Source organism: Chiroxiphia lanceolata, chromosome 16 (assembly GCF_009829145.1).
Source record: "Chiroxiphia lanceolata isolate bChiLan1 chromosome 16, bChiLan1.pri, whole genome shotgun sequence".
Classification (NCBI taxonomy): domain Eukaryota; kingdom Metazoa; phylum Chordata; class Aves; order Passeriformes; family Pipridae; genus Chiroxiphia; species Chiroxiphia lanceolata.
In genome coordinates, this window is record NC_045652.1 from 14,160,690 (window position 1) to 14,186,867 (window position 26,178).

The following is a 26,178-nucleotide window of genomic DNA, read 5'->3' on the forward strand; positions in this document are numbered from 1 at the left end:
AAAAAAAAAAAAAAAGGGAGAATTGTGCTATTTCTCACATTTTTTTTTCTAAGGATCTAATCTGGCTACTGTGCTCTGGAAGAGGAGGAGAGCGAGCCAGCAGGAGAGAGAGGAGAGAGCGAGGACCATCGCAGGTATTGTTGCAAGCTACATCTTTGTGCTTTTTTTTTTTCCTCCTTTTTTTCCTGCCCTTTTTTTTTTTTTTTTTTTTTCCTCCTGAAGGCGCAGCAGAATTGGAGGTGGTGTGGGGGGTGTGCGCGGACAGAGCTTTTTCCGGATTTATTTTTCTCTTGTGCAACTCGTGTGCCGCTGCGATTGAATGGATGCACGGCGCCGGCACCGCGGAGTTTGGGGAGGGAGGGGGGATTATACGTGTGTGTGTGTGTGTGTGTGTGTCCGTGTCCGTGTGTCCTATTTGCAGCAGCAGCGGAGGAGCCGGGGGGTGCGTGTGGGGTGGGGTGTGTGTGTATGGTGGGGGGTTGTTTTGCTTTTCTGGAAGTAATAAAGAAATTTGCAACCGGTCCAAAACCCCTCCTGACTTGCCGATTGATGGGTGTCTGAACAAAGATACAGCTGAGACTTGGAATATTTGTGTGTGGAAGGGATGGATTCAGTTGGCTTGCCCTGACTCCTACTTTTGCAAAGTTAAAATAATAACGGGCGCGGGGCTGCGAAAGCCTCTGCAGAGGGAAATCTTCCCAGGGAGGCTTATTTAATTGAGGAGTTATGGATGTGCATGGTTTTATACTTCCAAAAGTTGCGGCGGTGCCGCGGGCGGGCGCCTGGCTCTCCTTGCCGTTGTCTGCACGTGAGAACGCTGACTTGATGGATTTTCTTTCTTTTATTTCGGTGGCTGGCGGGGCAGGAAAAAATGGATCTAGCAGATAACCCAAGGAATCGTGGGGTTTGCACATCTGGCTGTGCCTTTGGAAAGCCCCTCGGTGGGACTTTCACCTCCTGCTCCCTTTCTCCCACGGCAAATTTTGCCTCCAAATCCTCCGTTGACATTAATAAACAAACAAACCAGGGAATAACCGTGGAGCCCGGTGAGGGGGCTTGGAGTGCTGCCGGGGGCGGGGGGGAACCGTGTGCTTTTGTTTTAAATAACGAAACGGCGATGATTGAAAACATATGAATAGGATGCAGTGCAGAGCGGGTGTGTTGGGAGGGGGGGGGAAGAGCTGGAAAACTGCTTATACGACAGAAGCAGAGCTTGAATGAGTGTGGTGAGATGAAAGGCGAGGGGTCTGTCCCTCGCCTGGCTGTGAGGCTGCGGGGAGGGGGGTGGTGGTGATTCCCAAAGGCTGAGGAATGGTCTTGGGGTGGGGAAGCTCACTGGGGGGGAAAAAAAACCCCAAACCTGAAGTGTGTGATTATATCCCATCCAACTTTGCCGGTTGCAGCGTTAATGGAGCTAACTGTGCTGGCAAATAATGAAATCAGAGGAAAATATGCCTGTGCTTGAAGGGGGGAGATGTGTGGGGAGCAGAAGCAGGTCCCAAAACCCCTCCGGCCCCCCAAAAGCACCGGCGAGGGGGTGATACCGAGGCGGTATCCAAACGTGGCCGGATTGTGTTTATTTGGGCGGAAATAAAGATGGAGCAACTGCCCTGGGGAAGGCTGTAATCCCCCAGGGAACGGCTCCGAAACCACGCCGGTGTTGCCCTTCGCTGCCTGCCCTTCGCTGCCTGCCCTGCCTGGCCTTGCTTTTGTGTTTGTTTGCTTCCAAGGGAGGGGGGAGAAGGGAGCTGGAGGGGGCGCGAAGGCGGGGAGAAGCCGTGAGGGCGGAGAGCCGATTTAAATTGGACTTAATGGATTCCCAGGGCAGCTCTTTTAGATGAAAGTCAAAATAAGAGCCAAAGTGAATCTCAGCAGACCTGTCTGTTGCATTAGAGATGCAGCCTTCCTCTCCCTCCCTCCCTTTATTCTTTAAAAGAGAGGGGGAAAAAAGTGTTATCCGTACGGAAGACGGCGTGGAGTTTCTCATTCCTATAATGTTAGCTCTAATTGAAGAACTTGCAGCCTCTTGGGAGAGTCTTTACTGATCGCTGCTTTTGTTATTCATGCCGTGCTCTGTTTTCTTGGGGGTTTTTTTGGGGGGGGGCTGACGGCAAGTCTGGCTGTGTCTGGGTCGGGTCGGGGTGTGATGCTGTGTCCCCCAAGGGTGGCTTCGTGGGCTGACATCAGTAGGACCCCCTGGTCCCCTCCTCAGGGGGTCACACTGGGCTCCCCCGGGTGGGTTGTTCCATGCTGGAGATGTACAGCCAGAACCCCTTGGGAGCTGTCGGGGTGAGACGCTGCAGTCTGGCTGCGGGTGGCTCTCGTCCTCACAGGACCCCCTGGGATGGGGGATGGATCCTGCCCAGAGTGGCATGTGGGAATAGCAGCAGTGAGGGTGCAAAGGGTTCGTACCTCCTGCCTGGGCTCACTGCAGTGACTTTGGGGTACCATGGGGTACCGCAAGCCTGCTTGGTGCAGAGGGCACAATGCAACCCACCTTCACAGCTCTCCTGCCCCAGAGGGATCTGGGGTGTCACCTGGAGGGGACAGGTGTTGTACCAAAGCCACATGGATCCTCTACCCACCCAGGGCGCAGAGTGGGACACAGCCACTGACTGGCAGGACCTGTGCTGGGCAGGAGAGGCGAGTTTCACCCCTCTCCTGTCTTTTCCATTGCCCAGCAGTTCAAGATGGGGGCAGACAGGGGGACTGGCAGATGAGGCTCCCCCCTGTGGGGGTATCATCACTCCCACTTCCCCTCCCAGCCCCCTTGGGTGGCCAGAGGAGGTGGTGGCTGTCCCCAAGCCCCGTGTCCCCCTGTGGTCCCTTGGCAATGCTGCCCATGGCAGTGGGCTGGTTTGGTGCGGCCAAAGGGTCCTGGGGGTCAGGTCCCTGTTCCCATGTCCCTTTCCCATCCCTGGGCACTTTTTGGAGCTGCACTTGAGCTCTGCATGGGTGAAAACAAGAGTCACGAGCCCTGGGGCTGCTCTTGGTGGCATTTGGTGGCTGTGGAATGAGTGTGGCCAGGAAAGAGGATGTGTGAGCAGGATGGGGCTCCGCCAGCCCATCGGCTTAGCATGGAGGCAAAGCAGTTAACCTGGACATCTGATCTCCCCGGGAATTGTGTATTGACCCTGACAGCGATGCATCAGGAGCGACAGACTCTCCATCATCGATCCCTGTCCTCCCATCACCAGGTGTCGACACCGACAGTCGTGGAGCCGGCTTTAATTTCAGGCCTCTGGCTCCAGCACGTAACACTTAGCTGTGGTCCCAAGGTACCGCCGAGCTTTGCAAACAAACACCTCCGCAGGCAGGTGGCCGTCCCCATTTTGTGGCAGGGATGGCACTTGCTGTGAGGAGCTGGCTGAGATGGGGACAGGGCTGGCAGGGGACCCAGGAGCCCTGGGTCCCAGGGCCATTGGGCAGAGTGGCATCATAGCCTTTGGTGGGGGACCCAGGAGTCACCTGGAGCTCCTGCTTAGACAGTCTTTTCTAGGAAAATCCTCTGATTTGGCCCCTCCGTGCCATTGCTGCTGCACAGCACAGGATGTACCCGAGCTGGGGAGTCCCAGTCCTTTTGCAGCCTTTGCTGGGTGACCTCGTCTGGCCTGGATGTGTCTTGCCTTTCCCACCTCCAAAATGGCCACTGCCAGATGTCATGGGCAGTCAGGTGTGTGTGCCACCCCACAGAGACGTGATGGGGAGGGTGGTGGTTTTTTTGGGTGCCTTGATTTTGGGCAGGGCGCAGGCGCTGGCGGGGGCCGGCTGGCACGCCGCCTCTCCTTCCCAGCATCTTGAGATTTCCAAGACACACACAGCCAAGCTGAGGCTGAAAAAGCTGCTTGTGGTTCAAGAGCATCTCCTCGACAGAGGAGAGAGGAAGGCTTTTCATTCCTCCCTTTCTTTTGGAGCTATCCAAGCTCCCCTCACCTGTGTAGGGGCTCTTCCCGCTCCCCCCCCTTTGCAAGGGAACGTTAAAAGCCAGGGGCAGCAGATATCTTGACACCCCGTCAATCCAAGCCTTTTACAGCAGCAGTCTCTGAAGGCTGGCACTGCTGCACAGAAGAAAACAAGTGAGAAGAGGGGGGGGAGGCGAGAGCAAGCCTTTGCAGCCGGCAATCGATAATTGTGGTGTCACTCACTGCCTTGGAAGTTCCCGCATCCCCACGGTCGCTGGGGGGGGGGGAGAAGGGGAGGGCGAGAGCTGAGCTCTGCCCCGCACAGCACCGGGCACAGGGCAGGGAACGATGGCGGAGGGCGAGAGCCCGGCCCCGAGCAGGAGCCTCCCGCTGCATTACTCACCACTTGATGTAGCTTGAACCTTTCAACTCCCTCCCCTTGGGGATGGAGCGGGCTGGGCAGAAGGTGTTGACGGAAAACGCTCTGCTTTCTTAGCTTTGAGGGCTTTTATTCCCCTTTCCTTCTGGTTTTTTTCCTTCCCCGCCCCTCTCTGTGTGCATTTTGGGCTTTAATATTCCCCCCAAAATATAAAAGAAACCAAAAAAAAAAAAAAAAAACCACAAACCCAACCCAGCTCCCCCTCATGTGTGTCTCCGTCTTAGCAAAAGCTGAGGCAAAAGATCAAGGAATTCTTCCTTTTGTGCAGCTTTCAAGACCAAAGATGCGCCGGTGAAAAGGGGAGGCTCAGAGTACCAGGCACACACAAGTGTTAAAGGAGAGGCTTCCCTTTTGTCTCCAAGGCAATCAGCCGGCGAAGGGATCCACAAATTAATTAAAAATTGCTCTGTCTTGATTGAGTTATTCCTGCTCGCATCCCACCTGCCTATCAAAAGAATGGGAATGGCAGGAGGAAATTCCTATTTCTTTCCCAAACAGCTCAGACACGTACCATGGTCCGTCTCGCTTGCCTTTTATCCAGGCAGCAAAGGAAATAAAAAAAAAAGGAAGGGCTGGCACGGTATCCAAAGAGATCTCTCCCGGAGGATGCGTCCCTCTCCTGCGCTAACAAATGCTGCCGTATTTGGACGATTCAGAAGAAAAATGAGCAGATTTGCATGTCATGCATGGGCCAAATTGTGGTTGTAACTCCCATGAAGTTGATGGAGATCCATCGGAGATTAATTTGGCCCAAGGTCTGGCGCTTGCTCCGCGGGGAATAGGCTGGATCTCTGCCTTGGTTGAAACAAGAGGTATTCAAATGGGTTTGTTGTGGCTGCGCTATGCCCAAGTGGTAGAGCCGAGCAAAAATCCCAACTGGTTGTATCCCTGGTGCCAAAGCACCATAAATACTCCTCGAGCTGTCAAGTCCTGCACAGTCTCTACCACATTTACCACCGAGAATGTTTTAAGGGGGTGGATTTATCTGTAGGGGCTGCACACAAGTCTCCCTGTGTGCTTTGCTAAGAGGCTTGAACTCCATCCCAGCATCGTGATGGGGGAAGCCTTTCTCCCCTCCTGTTTATGGGATTTCCACCCAAACCGAGCCTGTGCCAGGGCCAAGCTCAGCCCAAGCCCCAGAGAGCCCAGTTCCCCATCACCAGGCTCAGGCTCTGGTTTGGGGGAGCATCATCAGTCAGTGCCTCTGAGCTGGATTCGGGGGGGTTGGTTTGCTGCTTTGCAGTCAGACCTTGCTTCCTCCTCTTTATTGTCATCTCCGCTCTTAGTCACTGCTCGATGCCTCACCAGGGGACACTGCTCCTGCTGCATTTATGGCAGCCACTAAAATTGGCTGCTCCGACGGGGAGGGACACTGAGCATCAGGGAGGCTCTGCCCAGCTCCCTTACGGTCCTTAACATCGTGTGGGGCGTGTAGGGGAGCTGCAGGGCAGGTTGGTCACCTAATGGGTCCCCTGTTCTGGGAATGGACCATCAGCTCTGCTGGGTCCCATTCGGCTCGTGCGTGAGGGGATATGGGAACAGTGCTGGAAAAGAGCATCACTGGCCATGTTCTCAGGTGGAGATGGCGTGTAAATGAAAATGAGATGCTCGATAAAGTAGGAAAGCATAATTAAAAACGTTCACGGCTGCTGGCTCGCAAAGCGTGGGCACTCAGTGATCCAGCGAGGCACAGCCGTCCCCCCCTCCCCAAACACCATGGCTTCCAGCCCTCCTCGTCCTGTAATAGTGTGTCCTTCACATACCTGTCACTACTTGATCTATAGAACAGGACTGGCCTCTCATACCGCTGCCTTCCACCAGGCCGGAGACTGGATTCTCCGGAGGAGACTCTAGTCCTATCATAGCATGTCCTTCACCGTGACTGCTGCTGCATGGAGACACGGCAGCACGGGGCTCTAATACCTTGTAATTCACTGTGACTGCTGTGGCAGGACCTGCACCGTGCTGTGCTGCTGCAGCCCTTCAGACCCCTTGCCTTTTGCGTCTGCTCTCGGGCTTTGTGGCAAGGTCTGGGTGGGAGGGGACGCGTGGTGAGGGACCTTGGAGGTGCCCCAAGATCAGAGCCTGCTCCCCGGATCCCACTGGGCACGGGGAAGGTGCTGAGAATCCCTGGGGCATGGTCCCATCCTGCCTCTTGGATGGTTTAAAGGAGGGAGTGCAGGGGGCCAGCCCCAGCCTGAGCAGAGGAGAAATTCCTGTGAGTGTGCCAGGGTGAGAAATGGCCCTTGGATGCAAGGAAAGCATCCTTCCTCTGGGTGGTTTGGACATCATAATAAATGTCAATATCTCCGCGCACACAAAGGAGAAGGGGACATTTGGCTACCGAGCGCGTTTGTTCCAGGAGCTGATTTACTTTGAAGACTTAAAGGGTTCTCTGATGCTTCCCTCTTTGCTGGTTAACCCTGTTCCTTTGCCAGTTAAATAGAAATGCAGCCGCCGTCAATAAAGCCCTTCTGGAGGCTCCTCCGTGAACACAGCCACGCTGTTCTCTTCCTGCTGCTGTGCTGGACATTGCTCCCTCTTCCACTAATCTGGTTTAACTCTTCCATGGGCAGAAGGCAGCTGCACCCCCGAGCTTTTGCTGCCATGGTGAAGCGAGGGTTGCCATGAGGGACGGGGGTTTTCCAGCCAAGTGATGGAGATCCCAGTGCTCATGGCATCCCCTTGGAGCCATGGTGCCGTGGCTGTGCATGGAACAGGGTGCAGGTGACTATGGCTGAGCCAGGAACCGGATTTGGGGTGGTTACTTTGTGTTGCTGGATTTTATTTGGAGAGGAGGCATTGAAGAGCCATGCCTGGAAGCTGGAACGTGTAGGAACAGCGAGGATGAAGGAGAATGTCTTGGTGGCAGGGCTCCTGGGGTGGGATAAGGACATGTTTGATGGTGAGATGGGCAAGGGAGCAGTTTTTGGGAACCAATGCTTCCCTGGAGCATGGTGCTCAGCTTGTTTTCAAAAAGATGGTAGTTGGCATCTCCCATTTTGCTCTCGTGCAAATCATCGGTGTTGCTGCTGCTCCTGCTTGGACTGGGGAAGGAGGAATTTGGCCCAGTGGCATTTTTTCCTCTTGCTTCCCCCAGCAGCCTGGGCTACAGATCTGCAAACAGCTGTAAGGAGAGCAGAGATCATTAGCTGGAAGGATCAGATGAGATAGTTTCTTAAAAGGATTGTCTGATTTCTCTATTGATCAGCTTGATTTAAAAGGGGGAGTTGGGTCAGAGGGCATAAATTATCATTGAAGGAGGGGTGAAGGCCTCAAAGGCTGTGCTGCACTTAGCTGCAGTGCTGAGGAATGTGTCTCTCAGCAGGGACGTGCAGAGCTGAGCGCTGTGGCTGCTGGCCAAGCTGGGTCTCCTCTACGCTGAACTGGGAACCGAGTCAAGGGAAGTGCATTTAAACTTGGTTAAAGAGCCTCCCTCTCCTCGCCAAACTGGTTTCTGCAGCCCCTGCCGGTTGCAGGGGTGGGTGTTTGGGGTCAGAGGGGGAAGAGGTGCAGTGTGTGGCCCCATGTGAGGTTTGGGGTGCGGCAATGGGTTGGGGGAGCTGTGGGGTCCCGCTGGCTCTGAGCGAGCCCCCTCCTTCCCTCCCTCCCTCCCCCGAGGGAGGATGCTCTCACCCCATAGAGACCTGTGACCTCTCCCTGGCTTTCCCCAGGCTCCCTGTGTGGTCTCTGGCGAGATGTTGAACCACGGGAGGTTTCTGCCGCCCTGGCTATAAAACAAAGCTAATCTGCAACCTGAGGTTACTGCTTTCCCCATTCTTGTGATCGCTGCCCAGGGCTCCCACATCTCCTGCCCCCAGAGTCATGGGACTCACAGCCTTTGCAGCAGCCCTCCCAGCTCTCTGGATTATGGGAAAAGGAATAGGAAAACACCCACGGAAAACCATCCCCATTGATGGCAGAGGGTCTGGTTTTGGGGACATGGCACATCTTCCACACCAGCTTTTTCTGCAGCAATGTGGATCTACCCCTTCCCTCATCTTCATCCTCATCCTCAGCCATCCTCATGATGGAGGAGCCTTTTGTGCCCAGATCAGCGTCCTGTCTCTGCTTTGTCCCAGGGTTTGCATCTCTCACTGCTGTCCAGGGAAGGACCATGGGGGTCTGCAATGGGGTTGTGCCACTGTGACAAGAGTTGTGTCACCCCAACAGGGTGTGAGTTGGAGCCTGGATGGGCTGGCTGGCCAGGAAAAGCTGTAGGAGCACTTTTGGGATGCCACAGGGTTTGCACCCTTTCCCACCCTGATGGGGTTTCTTCCTCTTTTATTTCTGGCTGTGCTAATATAAAACAGTGCAAGAAGTGTGATTTCTGGAGTTTTGTGCAGGTCTGAGGTGCCCTGGCGAGTGCTGGGCTGGGGCATCTGCCTGGAGTAGCACCATGGGGAAGCTGACACAGCCACACTGCTGGTGTCCCCAGGCTGGGCACATGTCCCAAAAGTGGGTCCATCTGCCCTTTCCCAGCGCTACTCCACATGCCAGCGGTGCAGCTGAAGCTGCTGCCCGCCCCAGTGCACCCATCCTCTTGCTTCTGTTCTCCTGCATAGAATAATTGAATCACAGAATCATGAAGGTTGGGAAAGCCCTCTAAGATCATCAAGTCCAACCAGTAAGCCCACCACTAAACCATGTCCCCAGGTGCCACATCCATGCGTTTTTTGAACACTACCAGGGATGGTGACTCCACCACTGCCCTGGGCAGACCGTTCCAATGCCTGACCACTCTTTAGGTGAAGAAATTTTTCCTGAACCTCCCCGACACAACTTGAGGCCGTTTCCTCTTATCCTGTCCCTTGTTCCCTGGGAGCAAAACCTGACCCCACTTGGCTGCACCCTCCTGAGGGAGTTGTAGAGGGCGAGAAGTTCCCTCTGAGCCTCCTTTTCTCCCCTCAGCTCCCTCAGCTGCTTCTCACAGGACTTGTGCTCCTGACCCTTCCCCAGCTCCATTGCTGGGGACATGCTCTGGACATGCTCCAGCACCTCAGTGTAGTGTCTTCCTTGGAGTGAGGGGAACATCCCCGTGTGCCCCATCCTTGTGCATGGGGACTGCCAGGGATGGCAGCATGGCAGTTTCCTGTGACGTGCGGCTTGGAAGGAGGTGAGCCAAGTCATTATCACAGATCACTTCTGCCAGGTGGAGAGCAGGGGACCAGTGTCCCTGCCCAGGGCACGACTGGGAGCGGGCAGCGTCGGGCTGAGGGCTCAGACCCGGCATGAGGCTGACCCAGGGCAGCGGGGGCTTGTGGCAGCCCCACTCCCACCAAGGAGTCGAACATCTCTTCCAAGCATCCTCTGGCATTGGCCTCTCAGCACGGCTGTGGGAGCAGCCACCAGCACGGCGGCTGGACCGGCATTATCCTGGAAATGTCATCCGAATGCCAGCCTGCCGGTGAGCGCCAGGACGCGGTGGGAGGCAGTGACTCGGCTTGCCGGCATTGGCTACCATTTTAGAGGAAATGTGGAGCGGCGGGTAATTATTTCTCGTTCTTAATTGAAATTTCAGCCTCAGTGGTTCGCGAGAGCGGGCGGGAGAAGGAGCACAGGCGAGCGTGACACGAACGCGGGGCGTCGCGGGACGGGGGGGAACACGAGCACACCGAGCCCGTGGGGTGGCAAAGCATCTCCCAGCTCACGCAGGGTCCGGCACCACCGGAAAGGAATTCCCACAGCCCACAGCATGGCCTGCTCGTGGTTGCAAAATAAAACCAACCTCCAGAACGCTGAGATTTCAGTTTTGTTGTTTTTTTTTTTAAGCGGGGGAGGATGCTTTATTGTTTCTTTATTCCTCTATTTCTGTTTTGCTTCGGATGAAGGGCCAATTAACTGGAATTAGGCGCTGCAGCCTGGCACCCCGCGTCGGCTCGGAGCAATCAGGTGTAGCGCAGCATGGCTGATGAGAGCCAATCAAGATGTATAAATGAGGTGTTGACATTCAAACAGCAGGTACCCGCGCCGCCCGGCCACAGCCGCGCTTGCGCGCTGCCGAGCCCACGACACGGATCCAGGCGTGGAGAAGGGCCGGTGCCCGATGGGGCAGCGGGCTGTGCTTCACTTCCAAAGCTTTTTGTATTAAGCATGATGTTGGGGACATGCTGAGCAGCCCGTGCATGAGGGTTGGTGGTGGACATCCCTGAGGGGGTCTGTTTGCTGGCACCTGCCGTGCCCGGTGCTGATGCATCCCGTGGTCAAGTAGATGCAGTACCTACCACCAAGCTCTTAGTGCAGCTCCAGGGTGGGCAGCAAAGTGAAATGCTGTTCCTTTGGGGAAACTGAGGCATGGGGCAAGTTGGTGGACAAGGTCCACAATGCTGGGAACTGGATTGACCCTCCAGGTTCTGTATTTCCATAGCCAGGGTTAGTTTTGCCTCCAACTCGCCAGTGCCACGCAGCAGCAGGACACATCCATCCCCACACAGAAATTGCCACAGCCCAGGGACCTTGCTGTGACCACTGTGCTGGCAGGTGCAGGGCCAGCACCCTCCAGCAGTTTGTCACCTTCCAGCCATTTGTCATCCTTGGCTCTCGGGCTTGCCATAGCTACCACCGTGGGACACAGGCCCCTCACAGGGAGGTGGGGACCAGGGGGTCCTGTGGCATGGCAGCACCGTGCAGACCAGAGGAGCTCAGAGGCCATCCAGGGAGGGAGGAGAAAGCAGCTCCGTGGCGAACAATCTCATCGGCGTTTCCTGTCTCACGATGGAGAAATCGCATGTGGTGAGAAGCTCTAAAAATAGGCTCGGCAAACTTTTAACCACATTTGCAGATGTTAAAGGTAAAGCCAGAGCAGCGCCGGGGAAGAAAACATCCCTGGCCATGCCTGCCCGGCGTTAACCCTCAGCTCTGCTGGTTACTGGGAGCCGGATCTGAGGGTGGGAACCCCCGGATGGGCAGCGGGGCCGAGCCTCCGCCTCGTCGCGTCGCTCTCCTGCTCGTCCCCATTAAGTGTGTGCTGGGAGGACATTAGGAGCAGGAGCACGTACCGGCAGGCTCTGTCTAACAGCACTGCCGCCTGACCCTGATTTGTAGCAGGGCTGAGCAGGGAGGTTTGCTGTAGTGTTACAGCTCTTCCTGTGGTAATAGCCGGCTGGGCGTCACTCGCACAGCACTGCCAGTGGCACAGGGAGCCCCCGCAGCGGCACAGGGAGAAAGGCTACCGGGGCAGATGGGGTGGGAAGGAGAAGATGCTATAGCTGGGTCACGGTGCGCTTGCTTGCAAGGGGAGAGAGGGGGCATGCGGGGATGCAGTCCCGTGGCACAAGCAGTGTTGCCACTGGGGTTGTGTCTCCCCATGGCAGCGGTGCTGGTGCCTGGCATGGTGGCATGGAGACAGCTGGATGCTGCCTGTCCCTGTCCCCACCAGCCCAATGACTCCACATGCTGCAGCGGTGCTGCTGTCCCCTCGCCACCTGCCCCTGTGTCACATGGCCGGGGCTGGAGTTATTCGGGAACAGTGGCCAGCACTGCCAGGTCCTCTCCCAGCCAAGGCATCAGCTCCTTGATGGCACCCAGGGGATGTTGTTTCTCCTCCGCTATCTCTGCCGTGCCAAGGGTGACAAACCATCAGAGGGTGTTCTGCTCTCAAAAGATGGAAGAGGCAGCCCTGCCTGCCAGCATCACCCCATGGTGGGGTGGTCCCTTCACCTGTGTCGGCCCCACAGCCCCGAGTGGGTGATAGCAAGAACCTTTAACCTCAACAACATGAAAGGTTGACTTGGACTGTTGGAAAGATGAAAGAGGCAGGGAGAGGGAAGGATGAAAGGGAAGAAGTGGAGATTCCGTGGGTTACCTCAGCTGCCCGCTGCCGGCAACTCGCAGGCCCTCGACACCTCTCGCACGCAGCTCGGTGCCGGCGCACGGGAGGGCACATGACTTTCTCCTCGGGAGGGAGCTTCCCAGGAGGATTTTAATAGTTGCTGTTTGTGTGATGTCTGGGGGAATCCATCGCTTTCTGTCTGCCATTGCCTGGCTTCACCTCTCCTCCTGCCGGCAGCTGCTGCGTCCTCATGGCTGCATGGCTGTTTGGGGTGATAGTTTGGATTTTTGTCAGCCTTCACCTGCAACCCTGGAGGGGAAAAAACTGTCCCTCAGAGGTTTATTTAGCTAAAAATCCCAACCCAAACCCAACCTCAAACAGACGCGGGCTGTGAGGTGCCTCGTGGCCAGATGACTGGGGTGCTGGGGACCAACACTGGTCCCCCAAGGGTCCCTGTAGCTGAGAGCTGGCCACGTCAGAATCGGTGTTTTGGCAAAAGGCATCACCTTGCCCATAGGAATAATAGCCAGGAGGGGGAGGGGGCCGGGGCAGGCAGACAAGCAAATCCGTTTTATCAGACGCCGCATATTTTATGAAAGCACATTTCAGCTCTTCAGCCTTGGAAAGCTTTTCATACCCTTTAATTTTCTAATAAAAAGGAATTACGTTTGCTGAAAAGCCAGTAACAAGATTCACTGTCATTGTCTTTTGTACAGACCGTAATTCCTGGCTCGGGCTCCTGCAGCCCCGTTGTGTGGTCCCAGGTGTGGGTCCAGAGTACTGGCAGGGGGGCATGAGGGTCACGGCCGTGCTGGCAGCGGGCAGGGAAGAGCTTTGCCATTGGGAACTTGTGGCAGGTGTCCAGGAATGACGGGTGCAAAGGTGAGCACCATGATCGTTTTTATCCACAGTGATGCCTCTTGGTGCTGAACACAGATCCCTGAGAAACAGGCATCTGGTTTTGAGGTGGTTCCCGCTGTCTGTGTGTACCAGTGAGCATGGTCAGGATGACTTTTGAACCAAAAATCAGGGAGTCTAATTACCTGGTTGTTGGCCTTGTAACCACAAGCTTGAGAGTGGTGCAAGGTCCTGGCGAGGCTGGTGGCCAGAGAACAGTTCTTCTGGTCTTTGATGTGGCTGGGACAGGTTGTGGTTACACACGTGTTAGAGCAATTGGGTGTCTTTGCCGAGGACAGTGAGCTGGTGTCCCCCAGCTCTGCACCAGCACTACAGACCCGGCTGGTGAAGAGGATAGGCTGGGCAGCCAGTGATTCCCAGTTATTCTCTGCCATCCCAGGTATTCCTTCTGCAGGCTGCAGCATCTAGCATGCAAACAGCAGCCGCAGCACGTGAGAACTCAGCAAGACCAGGGCACTCCCAAAACCCAACCAACCCCGGGCTGTGCCAGTGGGCAAAGCGTGTCTGGGTGCCAGCCACCATCTCCTCCCAGCTTCCCCCCACATCCTGCTGGCATTTGCAGCATGGGGGGCCCTTCTCAGGTTCACTCGCTCCCCACTTTCTTCCAGGGGTGCATCTCCCTCTGAGCACTCGAGCCGCAGCTCTGCCTGTGCCGCGCGGGCTCCCGGCCGGCTGCCACGTGGCGCCGGAACCACGATGCCGCAGCCGCCGGCGCTCCATCTCCCTCCGAGTTGCTCATTTGAAGTTTCAGCTCACCGGCTGTTTTCATGCAGGGGGGATGCAAAACCAGCCCACAAACACCAGTAAATATCTTCTATATTCTCCCCCCCACTCCCAGTTCTCGTTTTCATTCTTACTTCCCAGCTGGTTTTGAGGGGGAAACGGGTTTTCAAAGCTTTCCGTAAACGTGTGTAACAATAGGAAGCGTTGCCTTTTAGCCTGCGGCCGGCACAGTTTTAAATGAGGTCCCAGGTAGTCATGGTTACCTCTCCTCTTCAGTAAGAGATGACTTTTATTTCCTGCCTTTTGTATTTGCACATCTCAGATATACATTCTCCTAAACCATAATTGGTATTCACGGATAGACGGGAACGCAGGAGTGAGCCGCCACAAGAGGGGAAGAGCCAGATGGACGCAGGGGGTGTCAAGGTCTCCAAGCCCCTAAACATCAGGAAATCTTAATTTCAAGTCATTTTTCCTCCCCTGGCAAGGGCGGGGAGACAGACCTGCCTCTCTGCAGCCTCAGGGCTTGTCCTGATCCCACCTCCCTCACAGCATGCTGGTTAGTCTGGATGCTGCGCCAGGATTCGGGATTCACCCTCTCCAGAATCCCTCATCCCGCCCAAGCATCCCTTGATCCTGCCGAGCTGGGAGGATGGAAGAAGGACTGCCCTGTGCCCCCCATCCCCAAGCAGGGTCCTGACCCCACAGGCATTTGGGGTGCCAGCCCTGCACCCCTTGATTTTTTGGAGGGGTGGAGGGAAAGCGGAGCTGTGGGGCCGTGCGCTCGCAGCGGGCACAGCCCAGGGAGCGGGCGGGGGAGGGAGAAGCGCTCGGCAATGATTGATGAAAGATCATAGCCTCATTCCACGGGATCATTGCTCAGAGTGTGGGCAAAGCTGCGTGTCCCAAGGGGACCATCGCCTGGATGCATGCGAGCCTGCGATTCAGGGCAGAGGGGATGGAAAGCCACATATTTTATGCCTCTTTTATTTTTTCTCTCTCTCTCTCTCTCTCTCTCTAAAGCACCAGGAAAACAAAAACCCAAGCTGTCTAATCAGAGACAAGCAGATTCCACCCACTTCCTTGGAAAAACTTGCATTTGCTAGGAAATCATCTCGCTGCATTTACAGCAAGCAGAGTGCCCCAGCGGTAGCTCGTGCCTTTCTGGCAGGATGATAACCAGCGCTGAACAATTATTGCGCTGGAGCGGGAGCAGCAGACATATTGGCTTTTCTCAGCCAGCAGGAAAGAATTTGCAAAACTAAGCAGGCGACTGGAGCAGCTCGGATTTGCAGCGTTGGATGCGCGGTGCCGGGGATTCACAGCTCACCAGATTTGCTGGTGGCAGCATATCAGGGACTCACACACCGCATGCACCTGGGCTCCTATTTACATGATTTTTTTAATTTTCTTTTTCTTTTTTTTTTTTTTTTTTTTGCAAGGGAAGGGCCTGGTTTTGCCGCCTGGAAAAATGCTTCTTGATTCCCAGCTTCCCCCCACAGACACTCAGCCCCCCCAGGTGTGTGCTAGGGAAAGGGGGAGAGGTTGTTTACTGCTGTGTTTTTTTCCCTTTTAATGAGAAAAATGTGTTCTTGGCATAAAATCATCAAATCGTAGAATGGTTTGGGTTGGAAGGGACCTTGAAGATCATCCAGTTCCACCCCCTTTTGATAGTCAGGGACACCTTCCACTAGACCAGGTTGCTCCAGGCCACATCCAACCTGGCCTTGAATACTTCCAGGGAAGGGGCAGCCACAGCTTCTCTGGACATCTGTGCCTCACCACCCTCACAGGAGGGTCTTCTTAAAAGAAATGTTCACAAAATACTGTCAAAATTGTTGTCAAGGAGGTTGTCCTTAAAAACCAGAGCACTAGGAAGAAAGGCAGCAGCTCCATGGCATTTACCTCTGTGGAGCCATAATGGACGTGCAGCACCAGGAACCTGCCTCGTGCCAGCCTGGCTGCCAGCAGCATCACTGGAGGAGCAGGGTCAGTCCTGGGAGTCCCAGGGGAACCCTCCTGGAGCACAACCCCAAATCCCCACTCAGGGCAAAGCTCCTTTGCTCAGTTTAATCCCAGGCAGGGAAGTATGGGATTGCTGGAGCAATTCCCATCCCACCGGGGTTTTTGCTCCTTCCACAGGCAAAATTGCCCCTGACTGCAGGTCCCACATCCACCCTTAACTGCCCCATGGTCTGGGCACTCCTCTACAGCCTTGTGGAGTTGGGAGCTGGGTTTGGCCCCATTTCCCTCTACCCACTCACAGCAATTCCTGTCCCAGCTGGAGCATTTCTGAATGGGATGCTCCAGTGTGGAAAAGCGTCCTGGCAGGGTTTCGGTGTGGATTTGAACTGTGTTCCCACTCTGTGGGTGAAGCCTGGCAAGGGCAGCAGGACAGTGCCTGGCCCGGGATATGCTTCCCAGCCCCACTCAGGACGCAAACTGTGCATCAGTTGCACCAGCAGCTGATGGAGACTCCAGTATATTAGCAGCATTAATTAAGTTACAAAAATTATGCATGTTATCAGTTATGAGGCGACCTTTCATAAACTCAGTTATTAAAGCAATAAAGCATGACCCGCTGGTCCTAACCAGTCTAATGGCTGGCTAAGAGCGCGGTTTTTCACATAATACTTTTAGCAGGTCATTAGCTGAGCAATAAGATAACGTGGAGAGCCAAAGTGATGTGCGGGAATGGCAGTGGAGGCGCTTGATGAGGGGACACAGGGCTGGGGGTCACCCGTCCTCCCACACTGCTTGTACGGGTGTGCGCGGTTCCGGTGGTGGCTGCAGCAGGTGATGGTGGTTTGGTGGGTGATGTCAGGGTGCTCTCAGCCTGTGCCATGCTGAAATCCCTGTGGCATGAGGCAAATACATCCCTGGGGCAGGTGTGGGGCCAGTGTTGGTCACACTGCAGCCCTGGTATCACCATACAGAGGAGAGATAGGCTGTTGTGATGTGGCCACCTGGGGTCACGGCGGGCTGTAGGATGAGGATGGAGACCCTGACCTTTCATGAGGCCAGGGGTGGGTTGGAGGGGCCTGGGCTCCCCCCTCTTGCCTGGTCGTGGTGTATGGACAGTGCTGGTCTCAGCATATGGTTGGTGTTGGTCTCTCTGGGCTGAGACCCCAATTTGGGGGTGTGCAGGTTGGTCCCCCTCCGCGCCGTGCCCACCGAAGCACTCATAGGGACATGCCAGGTGTCCAGGGCCACGCAGAGGAAGCCACCAATCCCTGGCTGCCAGATGCTGCTCCCTCCACATGCCATTGCCATTACCAGGTGCATCCCAACTGGGTGTGATACCTTCCCTGTCTGTGGCTATGCCACAATACCCAGACATGCCGAGAGCTGCACGGCACCACCGGCACCCCCAGCACCCCCAAAGCGCCTTTCCCGGTCCCCACCAGCCATTTCCAAGCACTGACCCTCTCCATAAACAAAGGAGAGGGAGAGGGAGGGTGGCTGGCATGTTAATATACTCTCCCCCCCTCTTTTCCTCCCTTCATCCCTCTGGGAAAGGCCTTTGCAGATATAAGCAAACCTTGATTAAAAGCTGCCTGACAGGCAACGGCAGCAGCAAGCAGCAGGCAAGGAAGCTCTCCAAGTCCAAAGGGAGCTGCTTCTGCTGCTGCCGCTGCTGCCTCCATTCTCAGATGTCCCTGATCCTTTAATCAATCACAGCCGCGGAAGAGAAGAGCAAACACCCGTGCCGGGGCAGAGGTATGTGCACGCATTCGTTCCAGCCGCAGCCGAGGCAGCGGGGCGGCCGCACGCCTTCGGCTGGAGGCACGGAGCCGTCCCTGCACCTGGAGCTGCTCTTTCATCTCACGGAGACAAACAGGGGCTGTGCCCCTGCTGGTGCCTCCGACAGCCCCAAGGGATCCGGCATGGAGGATGGTTCCCCACAGGGTGCGGGCCCAGCGGGATGGGTAAGGGCGGCCTCTTGCCCTCTCCCCGGGTGCTCCCAAGATGCAGTCCTGCAGAGAGGATGCTCCCAGCTCCCATCCCGTGGGCTGTGCTCGTGTGCCTGGGTAGCAGCCTGTGGGTAAAATGGGGTGTTTGCAGATGGGTACCCCGTTGGGGAGCTGTGGGAATGGGGATGGCCGCAGGGAGCCAGCCTGGGTATTGTATCACCGGTTATGTATATAACACCGGGCTGGCCAAAACCCAGCCATCATTTGATGGCACGCCGTGAAGCAGCACCCACAGCTCCTGGGGATGTCCCCATCGGGGAGCAGAGCCCCATCCTGGGCTGCATGGAGTGGGCAAGGGTCCACTCCAGCTGTGAGGGGACGCTCAGGGCCTCACACCAGCCATGGCCATGCCCTGAACCACCAGCGTGCAGAGAAACCGCCCACCCCCGGGATGATTTGTCACCAAGTCCTGTGTGTCACCGCAGGGCTCGCTCCTCAGAGAGGCTGGAGATGGGGGCAGAGGGAAGGGAAAAACACGTCGTTTTAATAAAACCCAGCCAAATCCTCTCGTTCCTGACGTGCCTCCCCAACTCGCGTGCAGCGGTGGGGGCTCCGCCGGCGCGAGGCCGGCAGGGGCAGGCAGGGACCGCGATTTTCCTGCTTATTTTTGCCGTTGCTTATTTTTAGCACAGTGTCTTAATATATTGTGACAGTGCCCTGGGACGTACCGCGCCTCCAGTCGCAGGAGAAGGTGTCTGGGGCAGAGACGCTTGACGCCGCAAACGAGTTCCAGCCAATCGCTGGCACGACGCTGCCTAACGAGGCACCCGCCGCTAACGGGGGTCCCCGGGGGAGACCGAGGGGGAGTGGCAGGGATGTACCCGTGCACTGAGTTTGTCAGGGCTCTGTGGGGAGGGACATGCTCTTGGGGGAGCCCCAGGTTTTAATATGTTTTTTAATAAGGTGGTTCTGGACACGATGGGCTGATCGGTGGCAGAGCTGGTGCCCAGGCAGGAGCGGTGTCTTTGGAGAGCGGGTGCCCATGGACATGGGGACACCAAGGGTTTGATGTTTTGGGGACCTTGTGTACTGGGGGATGCTGGAGCCATGCTGGCCTCAATCTCCCTCTCTCGAGCTGCTTTTTGGGAAGGGTTGAATGGTTTCCATGCCAAGACGAACGTCATGGTTGCGGTTTTGGACCTCCAAGTGGGTTTTGATGCAAGGCAGAGAGGCGGCTGGCAGAGGCGCAGGGACACTGGGACGTTGCCAGGATTGGGGTGGGATCCCACCAAGCCAGAGGTTACCAGCAGTAGCTCAGCCATGGCTGTAATTCCAGTGGGGACCCTGTGTCCGTGGGAGCTCGGGGCGTGTCGTGGCGCTGGGTTTGGCAGCAGGCATCGGGCACTGCCTGCCCCAAGCCCGTTAGTAACAGATCTTTGTGGAAAAACCCTCCTCATTAGGACAAGCTACCCCGTGTGTCAAAGCCGCTGTATAAGGAAATTATTGTCAGCTCCAGACGGGCTGTGCATATGTAAATGGGGCAATGCACAACCCTGATTGAGACATCATGGGGCTGCTCAGCCTGGGACCCCTGGGAATCTCCAGCCAGGGGGGAGTAGGGGCTTTGGAAGGGCTGGAGGGTGCTGGTGGTGGGGGATGTGCCTCAGCCACCTCCCAGGGTCTGGCAGGCTGTGTGTGCATCCAAGGCCTTGGCAGAAGCCATGGAGCTGGTTAGGGCTGGGATGTTTCCAGATGATGGAGGCTCCAGCCCTGTTCTCCCAACAGCATTGTGATGATCCTGCTCTCTGTATTGTGGCACCTCTCTTGGTTTGGGGGAGCAGAGGAGAACCCCCTCTCATCCATCCCACACCCCAATTTTGTTAAGACGTCACTGAGTGACCAGCGCTGGTAGCAGAGGTGTGGGGTCCCCCTCTGCTCTCTGTATCATGATCTAAAGTCCTACTGAGCTTGGATTAAGTCCTCCTGACCACACACATCTATGGCTTCGGGATGCTCCACACATACATTTGGGATGTTGAGGTGCTCCAAGGTTTCGGACAAGCAGGAAGAAGGTGCCAGAACTGAAGCCATCACACATGAGGCAGCTTTGGAGACACCAAGGGATGCTGAAGGACACGGAGGAACACCGAGGTCCTTTATACAGTACCTGTGCTTGCTGCTCCTATCCAGGAAGGAGCAGACACAGCAGCGCCAGCCCCCTGGGATCCAGCTGGAGCATCCCCACATGCCGGGGTATGGGCACCTCTTTGTGCAAACACAGCGACAGCTCGGCAGGGAAGTAAGACCCTTCTTTTTTTTGGCAGCGCGTTGCTAATCAGCAGGACCCGGCGCGCTCCGCCGCGGGCACGCCGCGCGCTGCTATTTACGGAGCTACTTGAAATACACCTGCAAGAGGGGAGAGGAGAGAGGAGCGCCAGCAAGTAAATAACCCAGCAACCCGCCGGAATGAAAAAGGGGAGAAGAGGAGAAGAGATGCAGCGGCTGAAGCAGAAGAAAAAGAACAAAAATGAAGTGTGATGGTGGAACTGAGGGGCTCCGTCCCAGTCGTGGCCTTGTTTCCTGCGGGGATGCTCCCCAGTGCTGGGGTTTGGCTGGGACACCCCATCCCAGTGGCTGTGGGGGATCTCACCATATTGTTGGAGTAGGCAGGGATGAATGGAGCCCCTTGCCCACCTCCCCACTCACCGTGTTTACCTCGTGCTGCTGTTCAACTCCTACCTCCCCCCACCCTTCTCTGAAACATTATAAATCAAACAGCTTAAAATGTAAAGCATCAAAAATTCTAAAACCTTCATCTATTATTAACTGTGACAGTAAATTCCACCTCTGAATGTTTCTCATAGCAACTGTTACCAGGACTCGGCATCCAAAGCTGATGTTCCAGCAACTTTCCATCATGCAGCCACCGCTCTGGTGATGCCAACACTGGCCCAGTGAGACTGGCTGCCACTCCTGATACCTTTCCATGGGATTGGGATGCCGACAGAGAAGGCGAGCTCAGATTTAGTGAGCACAAGCCAAGATAAGACAGAATCTCAGTGCCTGCATGTTGAGCTGTGGGAGCTGGTGGTGGGATCCCCCATCATGGTCCCATCTCTGTGTCACTCATGGAACCCCCCAGACTCCATTACTTTCAGATGGAGCACCATAAATAACGAGGCTGGGAATGGAAAGGTTAAAACAAATGGATAGGGAGGGGTTTTTGGAGAGGTTGGTATTTTATTTTTTATCAACACTTCACGCAGTGTACTGGTGGTTGTTGTGGCCCCCAGGTGGTGACCTCCACCCTGGCGTGGGGGTCTCGCTGCTCTGAGCATTGGGTTGTGGTGAGTTTGTGGTGTGCTGGGTGCCAATGGGGACCGGGAGACAGGTGTTCACCGCCGGGATTTGTCCACCTTCTGGTGTTTGTGCGCACTCCCCATGTGCCATCGTGGCTCCATTCTGTGTTGTGTCCCCTGCGTGGAGGTTGGGCTGGGGTAGTTTGGGTTGGATTTGGCTGCGTGGCAGCACCATGAGCCTGGTTGGAGATAGGGAGAACCCCAGCTCTGCAGCCCCATGGAATGCTGAGCCTGGTCTGGTGAGAGCCCCACCAGTGCACCGGCATCCTCAGTGCCGAGCTATGACCATGGTGAGGCTCACACCGGCACCCCAAGCACCCAAAACCACCCAAATGCTCCCAGCACTAGGCCATGCCTGGTGCCTCCATGCCCCAGCACGGGCATTCCTGCCTTGCCATTATCCTGGCTGTGCTACCTTCCTGCAAATCCTGGTGGTTGCCCACTGGGATCTTGTGTCGTGCCATGCTGTGCTGTGCCGGCTGCAGGGCCAGGCAGCAGCGGCTGCTCCACTGTCTCCCCAGGGACAGGCAGCAATTTTCCTGCTCTGAAGAAGCTTGTGAAGGTTTGAGTGAATCTGGGAAGCAAATCTAATTGGCAACCTGGTAATTCCTCGGGGGGACATGTTCTTTGGTCATATCTAAGTACATTCCAGCCAGTGTTTAAGACACGCTGAATCCAAACTTGGACAGTCAAATACCAGCAGCTCTAAGCTCCTTATCTATTTCAGGCAGATTAACTCCTTAATCATCTCTTTTGGAAGTTCCCTGCCCCAAATTCCTCTCCCCTCCTCTTTCCCCCTCCATGGTTTTTCAACAGGAACAAAAGGAGCCGATTTTGCAGAGTGCCAAAGGTGGGGACGGCGCCCACTGTGATTGACAGAGTCAATAACTGGGAGCAGGGAGAAGGCCTTTGGAAATCTGCTTCCCACTTCACCTGCCCCAGTATTTGTCTTCAGGATTTGAAACCAGGGAATGTATAATTCCAAAATAATTTACCACACAGCATCAAACCTCGATTTATTATTTTCTACCTCCTTTTATTCAATTTTTTTTTTACTTGATTTATTTCCTTCAACCCCATTTTATTCTTATTTTTCCTTTTTCCCGGTGGGTTCCTGCTCAGCATGCCCTAGGAGGGACCCAACCAGGGGACCACTCTGCAGCCCCTCCAGCTCTGCTGGTGGCAGGGGGATGCTCATCCCCTCCCTGGCAGGCAGAGGAGGCCGTGCTGAGCCGCAGGGATGCAGCCGGTGTTGGCCACTGTCACTCAGGGGAGTGTCAGAGCATTACGCTTCATTACCGAGCTGTCTGCTGCCGGCAGGGATGGCTTAGGGCAGAGCCTGGCAGCGGCACAGCCGGATTCGGCTCCGGCGGGAGGACCTGTCTGTGGGCAGATGCTGAAACGTGGCATCCGTGGGGCACCCGTCTCCGAGGGGGTTTGTTGAGGTGCTGGTGGGGAGCTGGTGGTTGCTGGGTCCTGTGATTCAGCAGGGTGGAGTGGCTGCCCCAAAAGGGGAGGCAGGAGGTGCTGTGAAATTAGGGGGATGGGACAGTGCCCCTGTAACCAGGGGGTCTCAGTGGGACTGGGAACCATTTGGACTGAGACTGGGACTGGGAATGGGGGTCTCTCTGGGACCACTGGTAACATTTAATAACACTCCTCTGAAGCACAGGCATAAATGTCCCCATGTGCTGGATGTAGTGGGGACATGGGGGCACCAGTGTCAAAGCCCCATCACCTCCCAGAGAGGGAGATGGAGTGTGGGAGGGGGAGAGGATATGGGATGGTGCCAGGGTCTGTCCTTTGCTGTCAGCAGCCATCCCACAGCAGCCAAGGCCTCCTGGTTTTGGACGCTGCAGCATGAATCTGCTGCAAGTTTTCCCAGAAGAAAACCTGGCTGTGACTAGGGAAGAGCCAGAGGGGATGGACCCAGTAGCACATTCAGGAGAGTCCTGAGGGTGATGGCCACCTATCATCCTTTGGGGTCTCCAGTCCTGCTGGGGATGGAGAGACCCACTGGGGAGGAAGTCCACAACTCCAGCACAGGGCTGGAACACGAGTCAGCTCCTGGGCTGGCATTTCCCAGCACCAATGCTGTGGACAACACAAACCCAGACCACTCCATGAGTGGGAAAACTGAGGCACAGCTAGAGAGGTTTTCCAGCTCTGAGCTGCTGGGTGGGTGCCAGGTCCTGCCATCAGGTTTGGTGTGGCTTTGCCAGGCCAGAGGGCTCGGTGGTGCCAGGGGACCACGAGCTATCCCTGTCACATTCCCCAGGGAGTGCAGCCTCACACATCCGGACCTCATCCACGAGCAACCAGCTCACGATACAGATCTGTGCAGACCAGATCTGGGACTGGGATGAGGATCCATTCTCTCTCCCATCCTTGGGAGAGGTTTTGTTTGCTTTTATTTATGCAGCATGAACCCCTTGGGACCTCAGCATCCCCAAGGAGGGTGCCAGGGACGTGGCATCGGTCCAGCTGCTCTGCTCCCCATCTTTCCTTGCAGGGATGCAGCTCCTGCCCTGCTTCAAGGGGAAACTGAGGCAGGGGACAAACAGGATGTGGGAGAGGAAGGGGGTGAATATTAGTGGTCACAGTAATGACTGGAATGGTTAATTATTAGTGGAATTGAAGTGAGTCAGGCCAAGAGCAGGAGGGGAGGGAGGAAGGAAGGGAGGAAGGAAGAAGGAACCCAACCTGTCAGGTAGAAAATGAGTAAAGAAGAAAAACAGGAGCATGTGGAGAACCGGCCAGGCTGTCGCTCCACGCCGGCACCGTGCTGCTCACTCGGGGTGAGGCTGGAGGGGTGGCTGAAGGTCACTGTGGGGGTGACAGTGGCCTCATGGCCACAGTTGTGCCCCAGCACAGGCTCGTTGTGTTGGTGGCTGCAGGCAGGTCTGCACCAGGATTTAGGTTTGGAGGCTGGGATTGCTGGATTCCTCCTAATCCCAGCTGTATTTCCAGCCTCCTGATGGGCTGTTTTTCCTTTCCTGCCAGCACACTATGGTCGATGTCTCACTGCTGGCTGGGAGCGGGAGCATGTGGAGCCTCACTCCGTGGTACATCCGGCCATGAATTTTGCTCCGGAGTGGAACGCAATTCCCCTCTGGAGAGGGAATTTGCCCAGGAAGACTCAGGCTGAGCATCTGCTTTGCTGTGAGCCTCTAGCCTTTTATTTTGTTTTTTTTTTCCCCTCCTTTTTTTCCCCGATTTTTTCTTTTTTTCATTTTTCTCTTTCTTCTGTTGTCTTTTTATTTTCCTTTTTTCTCTTTTCCTTTTTCTTTTTTTTTTCTTTTGCCTTTTTTCCTTTTCTCCCCCCCTTCCCCCTTTCTTTTTCCTATTTTTCCTTTTTTCTTCCTTTTTTCCCCCCCTTTTTTCCCTCCCTTCTTTTTCAAATTGTTCCTTACCAACTGACATTTTCCACCAGAAAGAAAAAAAAAAAACCAGCAACTTGCTCCCAGAGCCTCCCATCATCCTCCCCAGCCCAAACCTCTGCAAACTTCCCATCCCTGACATAAAGGACCCAAATTCCCCCTCCAGAATAAAGGAAGGAAAACCAAAGGGAGAGAGGCTGGAGCTGGCAGCTGAGCCGGATTTCCATGTGAGGGGATGAGGTTGGGGCGGCCACGGGCTTCCCCTGGCAAGCGACGGAGGAACCGGGGCCAGCAGAAACGTTGAGTCATGAGTGTGGTTCGCAGGCAATGGATTTTTTCCCAAGTAAAATTCCTCACTGGGGAGGAGCAGAGCTGGAGAGGGGGGCAGCGCTGAAGGACTGTGCCCCCCAAATGGGGCATTTATGTGTGGATGGGGATGCACCCCACTGCGATGGGAATTCCCTGGGCAGGTTCCAACCCCCAGGAGGGGTGTGTGTGTGGGGGGGCTACCCAGGGAATTCCCCAGCAGCTGGATGGGAGGAGCAGCACGATCTGGGGGGGTTGCAGGAGATGGGGACCCTATCCCTCCTCCTCCTTCTCCCTACCCACATCCGCCCACCCCCACGCAATGGGCGGTGCAGCCCCAGCTCCATTTATCATCATCTGCGGGCAAGTGAAGTGTGCAGGGAACAGCTGCTCCGGTCGGCTGAGCGCCGAAATGGGGCGGGACGCGGGGCTGGGGGGAGCTGGGGGGGCTACAGGCTGCCCTGGGGGTACCATAACCCCCCAGGCACTGCACTGGGACGGAGCACTGGTGTGGCAGGAGGTGGTGGTGGTAATGGGGGGGCATTGGGGAGAGGGTGCGTTAATGGGGTGCGTTGGGGGGAGAGCACATAATTAGGGCACACTGGGGCAAGAGTGCACTAATGAGAGTGCATGGAAGGGGTGCACTGGAGAGAGGATGTATTAAAGGGGTTCATTGGGGAGGGAGAGCATTATTGAGGTGCCCTGGACAGAGGATGCAGTAAAGGGGTTTACTGGGGGACAGTGCAGTAAGTAGGTGCATTAAGGGGGTGCGTTGGAGAGAGGGTGCATTAAAGGGATTCACTGCAGGGAGGGTGCATTAGTGGGGGGCATTAGAGGGGGCATTTAACAGGGGGTGCATTGACAGTGGGGCAGGAACAGATGGATGGTGGCATCTCCACAACTGCCTGGAGGGTTTGCCCCTCCCTTTGCACTGCCGGGGAGGGGGGGTCTGTCTGTATTCCATCCCCCCAGTTCCTCTCACTCCCAGCTCCTGGGGCAGGATGTCCTTTCCTGGTCTGTTCCACACACCCTGGCTCCCCCCTCTCCCTGCAGCCTTCCCTTTTCTCTCCTCCCTTAATAATCAAATTCTCCGGAGCACTTTGTGGTGTGGCAGCCAGCCAGAAAGGGTTTCTTTAAACTCCACCAGCTCACAATTAAACAAATCCGGGGCTGACGCTACTTGATAGGCGCTTATTCCCCTCCCTGAGAGCCACTGGGGGATCCGGGGGGGTCCTATCCCTTCCTTTCCCACTCCAATGCCACCTCACCGTGTGGGGCTGCACCCCTGGGTGAGGGCTGGAAGGGGGTTTTTGCGGGGGTTTTGGGGTGGAGAACAGGGGTCCGCGGTGCCAGCGCAGCTCTGATGGCGGAGCATCCCCCTGTGAGAGCACGCTGCTATTTTTAGTCCCTGAGTCCTTGTTGATGGCGCAGCAGCAAAGGCGAGGGAGCAGCCAGAGGAGCAGCAG

At 55.8% G+C, this 26,178-nt stretch overlaps 1 protein-coding gene across 3 annotated transcripts in view; it reads left to right on the forward strand.

Annotated features, from left to right (window-relative positions):
* RAI1 (retinoic acid induced 1) overlaps positions 1 to 26,178 on the forward strand; it is a 74,103-nt gene that overhangs the window by 34,629 nt on the left and 13,296 nt on the right. For all 3 annotated transcript variants that reach the window (XM_032704480.1, XM_032704482.1, XM_032704481.1), the window contains one exon: positions 54 to 134. The gene's annotated coding sequence lies outside the window, so the exon portion shown is untranslated. The remainder of the gene's footprint in view (positions 1 to 53; positions 135 to 26,178) is intronic.